Here is a 20,035-nt window from a genome sequence, read left to right as displayed (position 1 = left end):
TTTCGTTAAATCTGGTCAAACTACTTATTCAAGAAGTATTAGTGTTGCTAAATAATTATTCAAGAATATTAGTGTTACTATATAATTATTTCAGTTTTTTTGAATTTTGGTCAAATCTGGTCAAATTGTAGTCAAACTGTGGTCAAACAATGGTCAAACTACTTATTCAAGAAATATTAGTGTTACTAAATAATTATTGTTTTTTAGAACAATAGTTTCAAACTCAAACAACGAAATGTGTGACTTCATGTTCAAGCTAAACTCCTGAGGGTTAATAGGATTGACATTTTACTATTGTCAGGAAAACAACAAGTGCAGACTTGGAAATGAGGGAGAATAGAACCCGGAAGTTAAGCGTGCTCAGGCTGAGGGAGTGGGAGGATGGGTGACTGTCCGGGAAGTTAGATGATTTGGAATGATAAGGGGTGATTAGAGATTAAATTGAGCAAAGATGAGGGATTCTTAGAGATTAGAGGTTAAAATAATTCAGAAATTTGAAAATCGGGAAAAAATAAAAAAAAAATCCTTTAATACCGGTTGATGTTACCAACCGGGATTAAAGGGAGACCTCCAAGCAGCAGCCACGTGGAGAGCCTTTAGTCCCGGTTTTAGAGCTGGGATAAAAGACCTTTTTCTACTAGTGGAAAATCGGACGGCCAAGCGCTAGCGCTAAGCATCTGATGGCTATCAACGCGGATGTTGTTTGGCCAGCAACAGCCAGATGCCGCCTAGTACACGCCAAAGCATATCTAAGGAAAGTCTAGGTCGTCTTTTACCTTTTCCTAATAATAAAGCACGCACTGCTTCTGGTCGTACGTCGTCCACCCTCGCTTTCCGCTCGATCCTGCTCGCTATCGCCCGTAGCTGGGCCTTTCAGGCACCCCGGGTAGGCCTACGCGCGTGCAAAAATTGGCCCAATTAATCTAGCCCACCTATCCCTGTTTGAGACAAAAATACTTGCTGGTGACAAGACTCAAACTCTAAAACTAACGCCCAGGAAAAACAGCACGGCCAACCGAGAGAGCATATGTTATTTGTAATATAAAGATTGATTCAGATAATAAACAATTTCACCTCACTTTTTTACATCCAAGCTACTCAATGTAACAGAGAAGTACATGAGGATGGTGGCCAAGCTGAGTGCAGGCATGGCCGGCAAAAATGAGCCCAGTACAAGCTACGGCAGAACATGAGGTCTTCGGCTCCAAGCTGAGACTGAGCTTGAGGCATGGCCAGCCGGCCGTGGCCTACTACGACCATGTGACATCAGCACATGAGGTCTTCGGCTCCGAGCCGAACCTGAGCCTGAGGCATGGCCAGCCGGCAGAGCTCACTCACGAGAAAGTACCGTCTGGATGTGGCCAAGCTGAGCTAGAGTCATGGCCGGCCGGCAGAGCACCCTTGCCATAGTCCATTGCCGTGGCCACCAACATTGATGACGTCCGCAAACATAGGCTAAAGATAACGAGGAAGATGAATAGACAACAAATACAGGTGAAAAGTACTACTATAGCAATAAAGTAGCAGCACTCCATGAACTTGCTGCAATGAGGAGCGGCCAGGAACCACTCCGGCTGTGCCAACCATGTGTTGTGCCCGTCGAGTAATGGAATCCAAAGGTTCCCATTATCCATAGCAAGATCATCATGATATATACTTCATATCAATCAAATAAAATTTTATCAGAATTTATCTCAGTTGGACTTGGACATTGGGCTCATCATCCAAAGTCCACCGGGGAGTGCCTATATAGGGGGTTAGTCAATGGTTGGCCGACCATGACTAACGCGTCCCATCAAAACGAACTCTCCCACAACGGGTAAAGGGAGAGATGCGATTGGTGGTAACCCCAATCTAACCATAGCATCGAACCACGGCCCCCAAAATTCACTTATTTGTGTTCATATTAATTAATCCAAGTACATGTCAAACAAAGCTAAGAATATTTAGGAAGTACATGTTGGTTACAAAGCATGAAATGCATGTGATGTCATGCAGTAAGATGAAAATGAAGATACTGAAATTGGCAACAACATTTTCTTGGAGTCCTAGAATGCAAGTTGTGAATTTTTATACAAGATCTAAAGACATGTTGTTAAAGTACATGATATTTTACTTCCAAGCAATAATATTGACTATGTTAATGGTTTCTATTGCTACAGTACAATTTAAACCATCCAACTCCATATCAGTACTACTCCAAATAGAAACTCGAGTGATTTTTTTATGGATTTTACAACTTCAGCAAGTTGAGCATTTTTCTGTTACTTTTATGCACAGGAAAGACTAGCCTTAGTCTGACAGTATGATGAACAAGTAAATTAAACGGTACTGAAACATGGCCATTTCTAGGTGAATCTTAAATTCTTAATATGGCCATCTCCCTGCACAAATGTATAATTTCCTTTCTTCTCTCATTTACCCGCAGCTCAAGACCAGTAGCAGCAAGCAACAAAAGCAAGCAAAACATCCAGCAGCAGCAAGCGGCAAAGCAAGTAGCCAGCAGCGGCAACAACAGCAAGCAGCAAAGCAAGCCAGCAGCAAGCAGCAGCAGGCAGAGGTGACTCCTCACCTTGCTATTCATGGTTGGGGACGGAGCAGGGAGGCGAGAGGACGGACGACACCGAGTTCCGAACGGCGTCAATGGTGGTTAGTGGTCGAGAAAGAAGTAGGAGGGACCCGCGGCTTCGAGTCCGTGGTCCAGAGGAAACGCGAACGACGCGGAGCCCGACACGGTTCCTGGAGCTGCTCGGGGAAGAGGACCGCCGCGGCATCGCAACAGCAGCCGACGAAATCCGAGAAAGACGGCCTTGGTTCAAGACATTCCTGCACCTTGGCGCCTGGAATCACCATTAGAGGGACTGCAGGAGCAACAATGGAGATAGGGAATTAACTAGGAGCAAGAACGCACCGGAGAAACGAGATGGTTCAAAGCGGCGTCCAGCGGGCGTGCAGGTCGGAGCCGGAGGCGTGGACATCGATCCGGGCCAATGGCTGGCGGATCCCGCCGGTCCCTATGGCTTGCGTTGCAACGGCGACCGGCAGCGTTCCCGGGAAGCTTGACGAGAAATAGGATCCAGGGAGGAAGGAAAAGAGTGAGGTGGTGGAGTGGAGGAGGCCGGGCAAGGGGTTGTGGGCGCGTGTCCCTTGGGAGCTGGCGCTGCTGGACTGATCCAGGTGACCCACCGGTCAGTGGTAAAAGGAGAGGTTGAAAGAAAATAAAAACAAACAAAATTGGTTGGAATACCTCCTTCTCATCTACTACTTCATAAGCTTCTCAGGATTAGCATAATCTAAATGTTTTTGGTGCTCAAATCTATACAAAATACCTTGGAAATTTTCACAGATGCTACTACTTATATAATATAAGTATTATTCTATATTGTTGTGTCTAAAATGAAAATTCCAAACAAGAACAAGTCGCTGTTTGTATTTGTACAATGATGAATAATGCAAGTTTCAATTGATAAATTTAAATAAAGGTTTTTAGAATAAATTGTGGTCTCCAAGCTTGTCGCATGTAATCCATCAACTAAATGTATTATATTCTTATAAGTGCAACCAACGCTCAATTTTATTTGATTTGGAATTAACATGGCAGTTTATACATTATATGTTCTCAATATCTTGATTTTAATAGCGGGTTCCATTTTTACTAAGAAATGTTTCAATTTAAAATTCCAAAAAATGTTCCATTTTTACTAAAAAATGTTTCAATTTAGAAATTTACAACAAAAACAAAAAATCTATTCAAAAATGTTATTTTTTGAGAAATGTTCGAATTTCATAAAAACATAACTACTCTTAAAAAATGTTCCAATTTTAATGAAATCATTATTTTTTTAAAAAATAGGAAAGTTTCCACGTTTAACCTTATCATCGGCATTTATTAAAATTGTATATAAAAAATGGTGCACAATGGCACATGAAGTAGTTTGTGTTTTTTTTCCGTCCGGTGCAACGCACGAGCACTTGTACTAGTCCATATATAAAAGAATAAAGGCCCGCTCTCCCTAAAAAAAAATCGAAGTCTCACGCTTCAGCGTACGTGCAAAGACCATGTCACGTACACATGATGCAAAAAGCAAACACACATTAACCGGTAAACATAGACAAAAATATAAGGAAAGTCTAGCGTCCTCTCTCTCGCTCACTAAAATAGGAAAGTCTGGCTCTTTCTAAAAAAAAAGGAAGTCTCATATTGCACGTTTATATATATATGGGATTGCATGAGCTTTGCGATGTGAGGTCGATGACGTCGAGACGGTTGCCGCCATGGAACGATAATACCTTGCAGGATGGTTTGGATGCCACGAAATGGAATTGGCTGGGTATGAATTATGGCAGGAGTGCTCACCGGCGTGCTCTTTTGTTCAGATATTAGTCACGACAGAGATCTGGGATGTGAGGACTACAGGAAGAAAGGTCGGGCTAGCGTGATAGCAAAGTAAATTATGATGTGGCCGATCCCAGAGGCCGTCGATGTCATGTTCGCAAGTTCAAAAACCTGGCCAGGTTGTCTACCATGGCCGCACAGTCAATTACATAGATTGTGCCGGCACACGAGATCGCTGTCGCAAGCACGAAGACTCCTAGGTTGCAGCCGTCACTTGCATAGATTTTGCCGGCAACACATGACTGGGAAATGGGCAAGTCGAATGCTACTTGGCGTTGGCGATCATGCTTCCACGGCCCCATAACCATGGATGATACTGGGCAGGAGATGCTACTTGGTCAGTCTATGTACTATGGCGTACTCACGCCATTGGTGCAGCAGCGATGGGTCCATCCTCGGCACACGAACCGGGTGTAAAGTATTTATGGCGCACATCATATACTCAGGAAATTGATGTCCTATATTACCTGTCCCACACCAACGATGAAATTTAGGATGTGGTGCCAGACACACACACACACACACACACACACACATATATATATATATATATATATATATATATATATATATATATATATATATATATATATATATATATATATATGGCATATGCGTATATGACCAGTCCCATGCCTACAAGGAAATTTAGGAATTATTGTCAACGACAGTTAGGTAGCTATACATTCTTGATTTCTTCACAAGTACACCGACAAAATCCTATCATCCTATGAAACGTAGCACGTATAATCTACAACCGTCGGTTTGAATTTGAATTCATGCATATATGCAGACTCGGCGATGCAAATCTAAGACAGGGAGCGGTGGCTAACACACTAAAACCAGACAATAACATTATCTCTGTTGGAACATCAGATGCATGACTGTCAACGAAGCAAACCAAACCTATGGTGATGTCACCTTCATAGTAGGTTCATATGTAATGATCTTGGCCATTATTTTTGTAACAGATTGCACATAGCGGTGGAGATTAAAATGTTAAGAAAATGAAGCGTAGACATGACTAAGAATTGAAACTATGACTGCATGGGAGCAATCGAGGTGGCATTCACCTCACAAAAGATATTCGTGGCATTGCTTGTGCTATAGTCATAAGTGATGTCGGCAATATACCAGGGTTGAGCTCATGCTTTTCCTTTTTTTTTGCAAGGATACTTTCCTTTGTTCCATCCATACAATGAATTAGAACCACACCTCCATTAACCGGAAGTGACATGAACTTATATTAGAATATAAACAAATTTAGTGTACCAAAGTTTCCCACTTGTTTTATAAACATTTTGTTTTTTAGATTTCTCCATGGTAATCTAAAGTATTAGTTTGACAACATCATCTTTTTAATGGAGACACTACCGTTTCGTGCGAAGAAAAGTTTACAATAAATTTTGGAGAGGAAAAACTGGACATACAACATTTAGCAATGCAGAAGTATCAAAAAATTCATCAACTATGACATAAAACATTCCCGCTCAAAAATAAAATAGGACATAAAAAATAATGATTCCTTTTTAGTAAATCAGGCAGGTGCAAGTTCTTTGTACTAATCACACTGGGGTACAGATGATGCGATGTTGCAGAGGAAATGTAGCCACCTCTCCCTTATGACCGACACGGGAAACACACTCAACCATATAGTAATTTCCATCCAATCCATCACAACTTTTGTTAGGGAAACTGGGAAAAACAATGTGTAGTCAAAAACTACTTGTCAGGCTTAGGGGTCTAATGTTGTAATTTATGAGGTGACATTCAACACATAAAGTAAGTTACCAGAGAAGCTAAATAGATAGCCACTAATCCTTTATCATTGCTCATGAGATATTGTTTAAGAAGGCAAATTTTAACATGTCCCCTCTTACCCCCTGTTTTCACATGGGAACCAAACAATTCAATCAAACATCTCAATCAAATGGATGTGTATGAGATAGATAGATAGATAGATAGATAGATAGAGAGAGAGATAGAGATAGAGATAGAGATAGATAGATAGATAGATAGAGAGAGAGAGAGAGAGTTCATAAAGATATAAAAAACTGCACAGTACATTTCGTGAAACTATATATCGAATGGCTACATACATTGCATTGTGGTTCAACACATAAAAAATTCCAAGTTTCTCAATGATGAATAAAGCAAAAAATAGAAGTAGCATCACACTTTCCCCAATAAAATTACAACCATATACTTAGCTAATGTAGCCAAACAAAGGCATCACCAATGCATATGTATAAGTACATGCATTCTTGGACCATATGTTTGAACTGAAAATTTACTTTTTCATATATACATATTTACATTTAATGGTTCTATATTATTCATTATAACTCAAAAAGAAAACTTAAATTTTCATATATACATATTTACATTTAATGGTTCGATATTATTCGTTATAACTCAAAACAAATATTAGTTTTAATACATCATACAAAATTTAAAAACTTATGATGGCAAAAAATGTTTATTTAAAAATGAAAAATATAGCTTCTAGCCGCGCAAATGCGCGGCTGACCCTGCTAGTTCCTCTAATGGCTTGTACATCTTATTGTTGCAATGAAAGTATCATAGCTAGTACTATCATATCGTGCCAATTAGGCATTTTTGTTGAGATGACACATAATTAATGAAGAGAGAAAGGACTGAGTATCATAATATGATATCGTATCATATTAAATGATACTAGTACGTGTCATGCATGATTATAAATGATGTTAATAAGATATCAAATAATGATACTATGCATTGTGGAGGTAATATCATAAACTAGTATCATAACATTGATATTAGTATATGATACTTGCAGCCTAAATCTAAATAGCTCTGAATTAATGTAGTTTTATGAGAAGAAAGTGTGAGTTGTTCTGGGTATATATGGAGCTAAGAGTCGTATCTACGTATGTAACTCTATCTTTTCTCATCGAATAGTGTGCCAACATATTTTTACTTGGGCGTCATTTTTTAGATACGGTCCATAGTGTAGCACTAGGATTGCCCTTACAATCAGTAGCGATGTGTCCCCTTACGGCAGCAGAAGAAATTCTCTCGGCTGCCGCGGAAGGTCCTAGCAAGATTCCGCTTCTGCATCACTTCAATTACCTCCATGCATTCAGCTTCAACTAGAAGATAGTTGCAGCCAACATCGCTCGCCAAAACGAGACCGTCCCGACTCCCCGGGCCTCCGCTGTCGTCGCGTCTTCAACAAAAGGGATATTGCTACAAGAAATAGCAAAGGAAAAACTATTTGCATCATGGAGGGTGTCCCCTGATCGTCTGGAACCCTTGTCGGAGTCGAATGCTGCATCGACATTCAGCTTGACGAAGCATTCCTTTGGTTTTGACCACACTTGTCAATGTATACGCCTACCGCCTTCCTTTTTCGCTCTTGAAGAAATTTTGCAAGCGTTGAGATTACATGCACTGATCTGGCTGGTTCAACAAGCTTCCACCGTGAGTAAATCATCGTCGTTCCTTCCCACCCGACATACCACACAGCAGTAGCTATCAATGCGAGTAACATTCGGAAGCAACGGCGCATCAATACTTGTTGTCGGTAATAAGTCGACCAACACTAAACCTTATCCTCTGTCCATAACACCAAAGTCATTAACCAAAGCTGACAGGCCGGATGAGACGCCATATCTTGTGCACATGTGGGCACAGGAATAGGGTGTGCCTGATCCACTCGCAATCGGACCTGCAGATAGGGCATTGCGAGCTTCACTGGCGGAGCTACGTATGAACAAAACAGTGCCATGGCCCGCCCAGCATGAGCCCAAAACACTAAAGTATAAGGGTAAAATTGGTCTACAAGGGTAAAAGTTTCAGGTGGCCTTTGGCTTGGCCCGCCCAGAAAATTCATTGTAGCTCCGCCACTGGCGAGCTTGTGATAATATGTCTATTAGCAAGCACTTCGAGATAGGGAATAGTGCCAATAAGCACTCTCTAGCAATGGATTTTTATCTTGACCGGGACACGCCATTTCCAGATGATCTCCCAAATAGGACTAGTACATGGGGATGTCGTGAACTTTCGTCCATGTTAGTGTTTCCATTCTGCGTGATAAGCCCTTTTTTTACCAAAAATATACCACTCATGTTATAGTGCCATGAAACAAAGTCCTCCATCATTCCCATAGCAAGCGGGATGTCTAGGATGCGCTGCACAATAACTGGCCAAAAAGATTTTGCGATAAGTTGTTCATCCCATTCTCTGTTGTCCACATTGATTAGGTCACAAACCTTCATGATCAGAATGTTTCCTCTACTCTTCATCACTTTCCTGGTAGGTCTGCTAGGGATCCAAGGGGCCTCCCAGATATTTATTTGTGATCCATCACTTACTCTCCATATCACTACTAGGGAAAAGCCTATACACATAATCTTACCAGCATCACGTTTTAAAATAAGGCGCTGCTGCTATATAGCAGTAGCACGCTCCAGCAGAACCCGCCGCTGATTTAAGAGTAGCAGTAGCGCGCCTCCTGTAAGCCGCGCTACTGCTATAATTGCCACGACCCCGCCGCGAAGCTAGTTCTAGCAGCAGCACGTTTATATGAAGGGTGCTACTGCTATAGATCATAGCAGTAGTGCGTTACCGTAATACCCGCTACTGCTAAGTTTATTAAAAGAAATTAGTCCCACCTCGCTCCGTAAGGAGGGTTTCTACCACCTTAAATATGTTACTTCTCAGAATATCACAATCACTTGGTCTTCATTGAACTCTATCTGTAGAATTTGTGGCCGCAATATGAATCTTCACCTGTACCTAAACAGGTGAGGATTCATATTGACTATGTAGATTCTACACAAAAAGATCATTCATGACCAATGTATTTTTGATGTTTATTTTTACATGCTTAGCCTTAGCAGTAGTGCGTTATTGTATAAGGCGCTACTGCTATGGAGATTAATAGTAGCACTTTTTCCTAAAGAGCACTACTGCTAAAGCCATCATATCACACCCGGCCCGGCCCCGCCCCCCTCACTCTTCCCTCTCCACTCCCTCCTCCATCCCCTCCCTCACCCCGTCGTCCGCCGTCGCCGCAGTGCCGCCCGCTGTTGCCGCCATCGCTCCCTCCCTCCTCCATCCCGCCACCGTCGCCCCCTCCCTCCCTAGCTCCCTCCTCCATCTCCCTTCATCCCGCCGCCGTCGCCCCCCTCCCACCCACCCCCTGCCGTCACCGCCATCGAGGTAACTCCTCCTAACTCCCCCTCCTCCCTCGCTCCTCCTTCCGCCTCCTCCCTCCTCCCCCTCCTCCCTCCATCCTTCCTACCCCTCCTTCCTCCCTTCCTTGTCTCTGTTCTTCTAGAATGTAGGTAATTTTAATGTAGACATTGTAGAATGTAGGTTTTTTTAATAGAATACATTTTTTGACTATTTTAGGTGGTACGAATAGAATGTAGGTAATTTAAATGTAGACATTGGAATATAGATATATAGATAGATGGGTGGATAGATAGATGTTAGGGCTAGAACTACGGTATAGATAGGTAGAATGTAGGTGCTTAATATAACTAGTTTATTTATAGTAAGTGCTTAATATAACTAGTTTATTTATAGTAAGTGCTTAATAGAACTAGTTTATTTATAGTAAGTGCTTAACATAACTAGTTTATTTATAGTAAGTGCTTAATAGAACTAGTTTATCACTTTGTGATCAAAGAATGCTATATGAGATTTGATTATCTAAAATTTTACTCGGTGGAATATGCAGGCTTTGTACAGTCGTGTCTCCTTGGAGTGATCGTCATCCGAGCTACCTTTACTTCCTCTACACCCGAGTTGGTGAGGTAAAAATCCACCTCCTCTTTATCCACTCCTCGGTGTGTTGAATAGAGTAGAACTAGGGTATTTAGTCGATGTGCTCATGTGCGAATGCTTATGATAAATGATTCGGATGGAATTGCAAATTTAAGCATCATTGCATGTGTATGAACATCTTTGTATCACTGGGAAAATCCGAGTGGACTATGTTTTGCCGGAGTGTTGATTCATTTCCGTTCCGGGAAATTTCAGGCGCTTGATATGTCCTATTTTAGCAAAGGTCATGCCGGATTTTTCGTGAATTTAAGCATGACTTGTGCTAGAATATGTAGGAACTACCGAGTGCCCTGGATTTGTGTGTTGAGTTTCCTGGTAGTTGCCTTAGATCGATTTTCAATAATGTTTCAACTATGAACATAGGAAATGTCTGATGACGAAAAGGATTTCGGTATTTGCGAATACTGCGACGATGAGCGCGACCTGTGCGATAGAGTCTTCCTAGTTGATGATAGGCACTTTAGTATCAAACTGGACGAGAATTTCGAAGTGGATACAGTAAGTCACAATGACAAGTCTTTTTTGTAATTAAGCATGATTTCTGCTTCATTTGCTTCAACTTATAATTTAATTTTTTTACTATTCTACTAGCGTATCCCCTGCCATGCAAGAGTTTTTCTCTTGGATAAGATAGGTTTTAGTCCTATGAAAACTATGGAGGTAAAGAGAGTTTACTTGAAAACCGAGCATGGTTATACTTTCGACGCAAAATTATACAATGCAGACACCTACACCTATTTTGAATGCAAAACTTGACAAGCACTATGCAAGGCTTATGCATTTGAGCCTGATATGGTTATCACCTTTGATATTTGTCCAGAAGATGATATTGAAGGTAATAGAGACATTTGGGTCGATGTGCAGACACCTCCAGTTCTACCATTATGTGAGTTCCTCAACCATATTTATGTCTTCGATATTGTTTATTCAAAAATAGTTGACAACTAATTTACATTGATAGCTTATTTCCATTCAAGCAAACATGTCCGTCGCTTGGTAGACATGACCATCCATTGTGCCGGGGCTGAACTAAACTGCGAGGACATAAGTCATTATGTTTCATGGCTTTAGGATCTTGATGCTGTCAAGACAAATTATTTTCCTGGACTTAAAAATCTCAGTACTCAAAACGTGCGACCAATAGTGTTCTTATTGAACTACGGTCACATCTATTTAGGAAAGATGATAAGATTTTTACTATTTGTCCTCAGTGCATCTTTTGCATACATTATTTTTTAAGCTAAACTTCATTGCTAAGTATGTTACTATACAATGTTCTTCAACAGGGACTCCCGATGATAGTTGTGCCTCATTGGATCGAGACTAAAGGTCGCATGACAATGATTAGCTTACGATCAAGACATCCTACATTGAACATGAGTGAATTCAAGATTTCAAAAACCGAGGAATGCTTAATAGTGAATGACTGGAGCAGAATTGTGAATGATCGCAGAGAAGTACTAGAGGGCAGCAATCAGAAGCGCAACCCACGATTAGGAGACATGTTCATCTGCATGCTGCAATATGATGAAGCAGGAGTGCTACACATGTTCTATGCTATTTTACCCGAGAGAGGGCAGCAGGAATGATTAGCTAGCTATAATAAGTTTGAAGATGATGGTGTGCTACACTATGACTATGATGATTAAATAGCTAGTGTTGGTGGTAATGACTATGATGATTACTGTTAGCTAGCTAGTGTTGGTGGTGATTAGATAGCTACACTATGACTATGATGATTAAATAGTGGTAATGACTATGATGATTATTAACTAGTGTCGTTGGTGATGATATGATGTAACAGTTTTTATATTAATATGATGATGATGATGAGTTATTATATCATTGGGTGAAAGAACCGCAGATTAATTTCAAGTGGATGGATCCTAAGTGATCAAGTCATGGAACCGTGGATTAGTTTCAAGTGGATGGATCCTAAGTGATCATCAAGTCATGGATTATCGTGATAATCCATGACTTGATCACTTAGGATCCATCCACTTGAAATTAATCTGCGGTTCTTTCACCTAGTGATTTAGAAACAATCTCTAAATTGCTACTGTATGAAAACTTGTATAAAGGTGTATGAATAACGTCATAAAATAAAAAAATAGAATACCGAATAGTAGTAGCGCGGGCTCTGAGACACGCTACTAGTAATTACCAGTAGCGCCGGTTACAACATGCGCTACTACTAAGTACATATAGCAGTAGCGCGTGTCAACACACGCTACTGCTAACCTTTAGCTGTAGCACCGTATTAGTAACGCAGTTACATGCGCTACTGATAGGATAAAAACCCGCGCTACTGCTAGGCTTTTCCCTAGTAGTGTATGTGTCCTCTTATAAGGACGTGTTTGGTTGCCTGCATATAGGACAACCAATCCCGCCCGAGAAGAAAATGGGTTGTTTGGTTACCTACGTTCATTGTTTGTCCAACATAGCACAAAACTTAAAGCACCTTGGGGCCAGGCCTACTGGGAACCTACGAACCGATAGTTTTTCCACAACCATGCCCGTGGGATGCACGACGGTGGTGGCGGCTGCACGCGAGGAGACACACTCAAGACGTCACGTTGTTTTCCAAACCACCAGCAATAATTACCCTCACCTTCCCTCACCACTCTACCATTCTCACACTGACGGCTGCTATAAGAGGATCGGAGAACAGTAAGCCAACCATCGGCCTCCAACACCGGCATCACCAACATCACCCGCAGCACTTCGGCAATGGCGGCAAGCCCTATTTTCATCTCCTCGGTTATGTTTATCATATTCGATACGTATTTAGATTCGGTCCACCTATTCAATCCACATTCTACAGGAAAGGGGAATCGGGGTAAATAGCCATAAGATTGATTAACACTTCTTCATGAGTACTAAGTAGCAATGGATTTTAGGGTTTCGTTCGGGATTGAGTACAAGTGAAACGGGGATTCGGGGTTAATCTTACACATTAGCAGTAAATCCTAGCCGCGGTGACCCTGGAGGCGTTTGGAGCGGTGGTGGCCTAGCTCCGGCGCCCTGGCTACCGTAGCATGCACCATCTCCTCGTCCTTGCCGTTGTCCAGATCGATTGGCGTACAACGGTGGCCTGGCTCCGCGCCCTGACCACCACCTCCACAGGTTCTTCTTCCTCCTCCGACTCTAGACCGATGACCCCCGGTGCCACCCATGTCTTAGTCCATAACGCAACAAGTTGGTCTTGGGGAGCGCTGTACCCCCTGTACTTGGACCATCTTGCCCTCTGACTAGCATCACCAGGAGTCGGTCGGATTCATAGCCCAGCACAGGATGTCCACTGACATAGAGCCCTTCGGTGGGTTGGAATCAGTGATGGTAGCTGCAACTACGTTGGTATTTCCCCGGAGAGGGAGGGATGATGTAGCACAACGACGGTAGGTATTTCCCTCAGTTATGAAACCAAGGTATGGAACCAGTAGGAGAACCAAGCAACAAAACGTAAACAACACCTGCACACAAAAAACAACACCTCGCAACCCGACGAGTTAAAGGGGTTGTCAATCCCTTTCGGGGTACGGCGCCTCAAGATAGGTAAGCGGACGTGAGGTAAATTGTAGTAGATTGATAGATCAAACGCCAAATAAAATAAATAAAGATAAAACGCATAAAGGTATTTTTGTATTTTTTTGGTTTAATAGATCTGAATAAAATGCAAAGGAAAAGTAGATCGGAAGGCAAATATATGATAAAAGAAGACCCGGGGGCCGTAGGTTTCACTAGTGGCTTCTCTCGAGAAAAATAGCAAACGGTGGGTAAACAAATTACTATTGGGCAATTGATAGAACTTCAAATAATTATGACGATATCCAGGCAATGATCATTACATAGGCATCACGTCCAAGATTAGTAGACCGACTCCTGCCTGCATCTACTACTATTACTCCACACATCGATCGCTATCCAGCTTGCATCTAGTGTATTAAGTTCATGGAAAAATGGAGTAATGCTATAAGAACAATGAAATGATGTAGACAAGATCCGTTTATCTATATGGCGGTAGATATAGATCTCGTATTTTTATCATTAGTAGCAACGATACATACGTGTCGGTTCCCTTTCTGTCACTGGGATCAAGCACCGTAAGATCGAACCCACTATCGGGCACCTCTTCCCATTGCAAGATAAATAGATCAAGTTCGCCAAACAAAACCCAAATATCGGAGAAGAAATACGAGGCTATAAGAAATCATGCATATAAGAGATCAAAGAAACTCAAATAACTTTCATGGATATAAAAAGATATAACTGATCATAAACTCGAAGTTCATCATATCCCAACAAACACACCGCAAAAGAGTTACATCATATGGATCTCCAAGAGACCATTGTATTGAGAATTCAGCGAGAGAGAGAGAGAAAGCCATCTAGCTACTACCTACGGACCCAAAGGTCTATAAAGGACTACTCACGCATCATCGGAGAGGCACCAATGGAAGTGGTGAACCCCATCCGAGATGGTGTCTAGATTGGATCTGGTGGTTCTGGACTCTGCAGCGGATGGATGAATATTTCGTCGACTCCCCTAGGGTTTCTGGAATATTGGGGTATTTATAGAGCAAAGAGGCGGTCCGGGGGACACCCGAGGTGGGCACAACCCACCAGGGCGCGCCTGGGCCTCCTGGCGAGCCCTAGTGGGTTGTGTCCCCCTCGAGGCACCCCCAGGTGCAACCAAGGCCCATTGCCTTCCTTCTTTCCCATAAAAAATCATCATGAAGTTTCGTGGCATTTGGACTCTGTTTGATATTGATTTCCTGCGGTGTAAAAAACATGGAAAAAACAACAACTAGCACTTGGCACTATGTCAATAGGTTAGTGTAAAAAATGATATAAAATGACTATAAAATGATTATAAAACATCCAAGATTGATAATAAAATAGCATGGAACAATCAAAAATTATAGATACGTTGGAGATGTATCAGCATCCCCAAGCTTAACTCCTATTTGTCCTCGAGTAGGTAGGTGATAAAAACAGAATTTTTGATGTGGAGTGTTGTTCATCAAGTCATGCCATATTCTTTTCTTTATAGCATGGACATTTGGACTTTTATGTGATTCAAAGCAATAGTCTATTTTTGGCATAATAATTTACATACTCAGGCATATCAACAAGCAACCATGTCTTTCAAAATATCAATGCTAAAATAAGTTATCCCTAGCCCATCATGCTCAAACATTGATCCATTCATGAAACACTCGAATATTAACTACACCCAATACTTGAGCATGGTCATATTGCCTCCTAGTTGGTGCTTTTATGAGAGAAGATGGAGACTCAAATTTAAAATTAAAATTGCATAAAGTAAAAGAAAGGCCCTTCGCAGAGGGAAGTAGGGATTTGTAGAGGTGCTAGAGCTCAAAGCGAAAAATTAGAGGTAAAAACATTTTGGGAGGTGTATTCATCCCACCAATGAAAACGACTTAGATTTCCCAATACTTTCCATGCATAGATATATCATAGGCGGTTCCCAAACAGAAAATAAAGTTTATTCCTTTTTCCACCATATCTTTCACTTTCCATGGCTAACCGTATCCACTGGTGCCCTCCATACCAACTTTTCCAAGGAATTTATTATTTGACAACATGAAGTAAATTCATCTATTTTTGCATTTCGGGACTGGGCATCCCTAATACCTTTGCCTTACTCTCGTGCAATGGCAAGTGAATAAACACTCATCTTGAGAATAACACATCTAGCATGGAAAATATTAGCCACCCGTTACCGTTCCGCGAGCGAAATAAACACGCAAAAGAGAAATTTATTTTGACAATTAGAGATGGCACATGCAAATTTTCTTAGAACGGCAAAAGAATACCGCATATAGGTAGATATAGTGGACTCATGTGGCAAAACTGGTTTAAAGGATTTTGGATGCACAAGTAGAGGTCATACTTAGTGCAAAATGAAAGCTAGCAAAAGATTGGGAAGCGACCAACCAAGAAACGAATAATATCATAAGCAAGCATTAAACATAATTAACACCAAATAATGCACCACAAGTAGGATATAATTTCATTGCGTGATTATTGACTTTCGTGCATGCATAGGGAATCACAAACCTTAACACCAATATTCTTACTAGAGCACACTTACTCATCAACATAACTCACATATCACATCATCATATCTCAAAACTATTACTAAGAATCAAGTTTATTTGGTCCAATGATCTTCATGACACATTCTTTTTTTCTTCTTCTTTATCCTTCTTGGATATCTATCACTTTGGGACTAACTTTTATGTGTTGCTTTTCATAAGCTCAAACAAATATAAGTGAAGATCATGAGCAAAACAAATTTTCTTTCTCTCAAAATAATTTAAGTGAAGCAAGAGAGAATTTCTTCAAAATTTTACTAACTCTCAAATAAATATAAGTGAAGCAAGAGAGCATTTATTCAAAAATAACAAAGCACACCGTGCTCAAAAAGATATAAGTGAAGCACTAGAGCAAGTCCTAGCTCATAAAAGATTTAAGTGAAGCATAGAGAGCAATTCTAACAAGTCATGATATAATTTTGGCTCTCTCAAAAAGATGTGTCCAGCAAGGATTGATGACTTAAAACACAAAATAAAACAAGAAAAGACACATATCATACAATACGCTCCAAGCAAAACACATATCATGCGACGAATAAAAATATAGCCTCGAGTAAAATACCGATAGTTGTTGGAAGAAAGCGGGGATGCCACTCAGGGGCATCCCCAAGCTTAGTTGGTTTCTCATTCTTGGATAATAGCTTGGGATGCCAGGGCATCCCCAAGCTTAGGCTCTTACATCCTTCCTTCATCCATCGTAAGATAACCAAAAACTTGAAAACTTCAATCACACAAAACTCAACAAAACCTTCGCGAGATCTGTTAGTCTAAGAATAATAAACCACTACTATAAGTGTTGTATCAAACCAATTCTTATTTTTTTGTATTATATCTACTGTATTCCAACCTTACTATGGCAAAAACTCATCAAAGAAAACCATAGAGCCATCAAAATAAGCATACAACACAAAGAAAACAGAATCTGTCAAAACAGAACAGTCTGTAGCAATCTGACTATTTCAAATACTTCTGTAACTCCAAAAACTCTGAAAAATTAGGAAAGCCTGTGAAATTTGTATATTGATCTACTGCAATTGGAATGGGTATTTTATCGCTCTCTGGTAAAAAATGAAAATTAATTTTGTGAGCGTAAAAGTTTTTGTTTTTTCAGCAAGATCAAACAACTATTGCCCAAGAAGATTCTAAAGGCTTTACTTGGCACAAACACTAATTAAAACACAAAATCACAATCATAACAGTAGCATAATTGTGCTAACACTCAAGAACAGAAAGCAAAAAGCAAAAAAAAAATTATTCATTGGGTTGCCTCCCAACAAGCGGTATAGTTTTACGCCCTTAGCTAGGCATAAAGCAAGGATCTAAGTTTTGTCATCTTTGGTTCGAGATCCATAATATGCCCTCATGATTGATTCATAAGGTGGCTTAATTCTAGTTCTAGGAAAGTGTTACATACCTTTCCTCGAAGGAAATTGGAACTTAATATTGCCTTCTTTCATATCAATCACGGCACCGATAGTGCGTAAAAATGGTCTACCAAGAATAATTGGACAAGATGGATTGCAATCAATATAAAGAACAATAAAATATATGGGCACATAATTTCTATTTGCAAGAATAATAACATCATTAATTCTTCCCATAGGCTTTTTAATAGTAGAATCCGCCAATTGCAAATTCAAGGAACACTCTTCAAGATTGGTAAGACCAAGCACATCACATAAAGATTTCAGAATTGTAGAAACACTAGTACCCAAGTCACACAAAGAAAAACACTCATAATTTTTTAATCTTGACTTTGATAGTAGGTTCCCACTCCGCAAAATGCCAACGGCGGTCGACCTCCATAGAGGTGGGTATTTTGAAAAAATCGAAAAACATATTTTAAAGTTTCAAAAAATTCTGAAAAAATCATACTTGTTAACATGGATGTATTTTACATATGTGTAAATTTTTAAGATGAAATACATTATGATGAGAGCTACACAAAAAAGACAAATCGCGTTTTTCAGACTGATGAACAGTGCAAACACTGTTCACTATTAGAAATGCAGATTTTTCTCTTTCTTGTACAGCTCTCACCATAATGTATTTTGTTGTCAGATTTTATACACATGTAGAATACATCCATATGAATGTGTAGAATTTTTTTTAGAATTTTTTGAAACTCCAAAATATAATTATTGAATTTTTCAAAATAACCACCTCCATGGAAGTCCCCCGCCAAAAGCCCTCACTCGTTCCCACTCATCATGCAATTTTCTAGGAATTGATACTTCTAATTCCAATTTTTCTTCAAGAGCTTTCATAATAGCATCAACAATATGTTTAGTAAAAGCTTTGTTTTGTTCATAAGCATGGGGTGAATTCATTATGGATTGCAACAAAGAAATACAATCAATCAAGGAGCAGCTATCATAATTAAAGTCTTTGTAATCCAAAAGAGTGGGTGCATCACTAGCTAAAGTTTTGACCTCTGCAAACCCACTTTCATCATTTTTCCCAACAAGATTTTCACCCTCCGAAATATTGGGACGCCTTCTACCTAAAGTTGACTCTTCTCCAGTCCCTTTTTCATCATTCTTAACTCTACTAAACAAGAAATCAATAGAAGAAACACCAATCATTTTAAGATCTTCACCATCTTTGCAAGAATAATCACTAGGAAAAGCTTTTTCTAAAAAAAAAATCTCTTTTAGCTCTAAGCATAGCAGTTCTTTTCTTACTTTCATCCATAGAAACATAAAGAGATTTAATTGATTCATCTACCTTAGGCACAAAAATTTTCATCAATCTTATTCAACTTTTCTTATATGAAAGTGTTGAAAACTTTTTGTGTATTTATAAATTCTTTAATATTATTCTCAAGATCAGAGGTGTTCCTATTATTACTGTAACATTGATTTCCATAGGAATTACCATAATTGTTAGAGGAATTACTAGGAAAAGGCCTAGGATTAAAATTACCTCTATAAGCATTGTTGTTGAAATTATTTCTAGATATAAAATTCACATCAATAGCATCACTATTTTGCTCAATCAAAGTAGACAAAGGCATATCATTAAAATCAATTGGAGCACTTTTACTAGCAACCAATTTCATAAGAGCATCAACTTTATCACTCAAAGAAGAAATTTCTTCAACCGAATTAACTTTTTTACTAGTAGGAGCTCTTTCGACATGCCATTGTGAATAATTTGCCATGACATTATCAAGCAATTTGGTGGCTTCACCCAAACTAATTTCCATAAAAGTACCACCCACGGCGGAATCTAAAAGATTACGAGAAAAAAAATTCAATCCCGCATAAATTTTTTGTATGATCATCCAAAGATTTAACCCATGAGTTGGGCAATTCCTTAGCATCATTTTCATCCTTTCCCAAGATTGTGCAACATGATCATGTTCAAGTTGCTTGAAATTCATGATCTGGGTTCTAAGGGAAATATTTTTTGCGGGAGGAAAATACTTAGTCATAAAAGCATCTTTGCACTTCTTCCAAGAATCGATACTATTACGAGGCAAAGAAGAGAACCAATTTTTTGTAGAATCACGCAAAGAGAACGAAAATAATTTCATCTTGACCACATCATTGTCCACATCTTTTTTCTTTTGCATATCACATAATTCCAGGAAGGTATTAAGATGGGACGTGGCATCCTCATTAGGAGTACCGGAAAATTGGTCTTTCATAACAAGATTCGGCAAAGTGGTATTAAT

This window comes from Triticum urartu, chromosome 3A, assembly GCF_056163025.1.
Source record: "Triticum urartu cultivar PI428250 chromosome 3A, HENAU_Tu73, whole genome shotgun sequence".
Taxonomy (NCBI): Eukaryota; Viridiplantae; Streptophyta; class Magnoliopsida; order Poales; family Poaceae; genus Triticum; species Triticum urartu.
The sequence above is the reverse complement of the archived record's forward strand: the minus strand, read 5'-3'. Positions refer to the sequence as shown.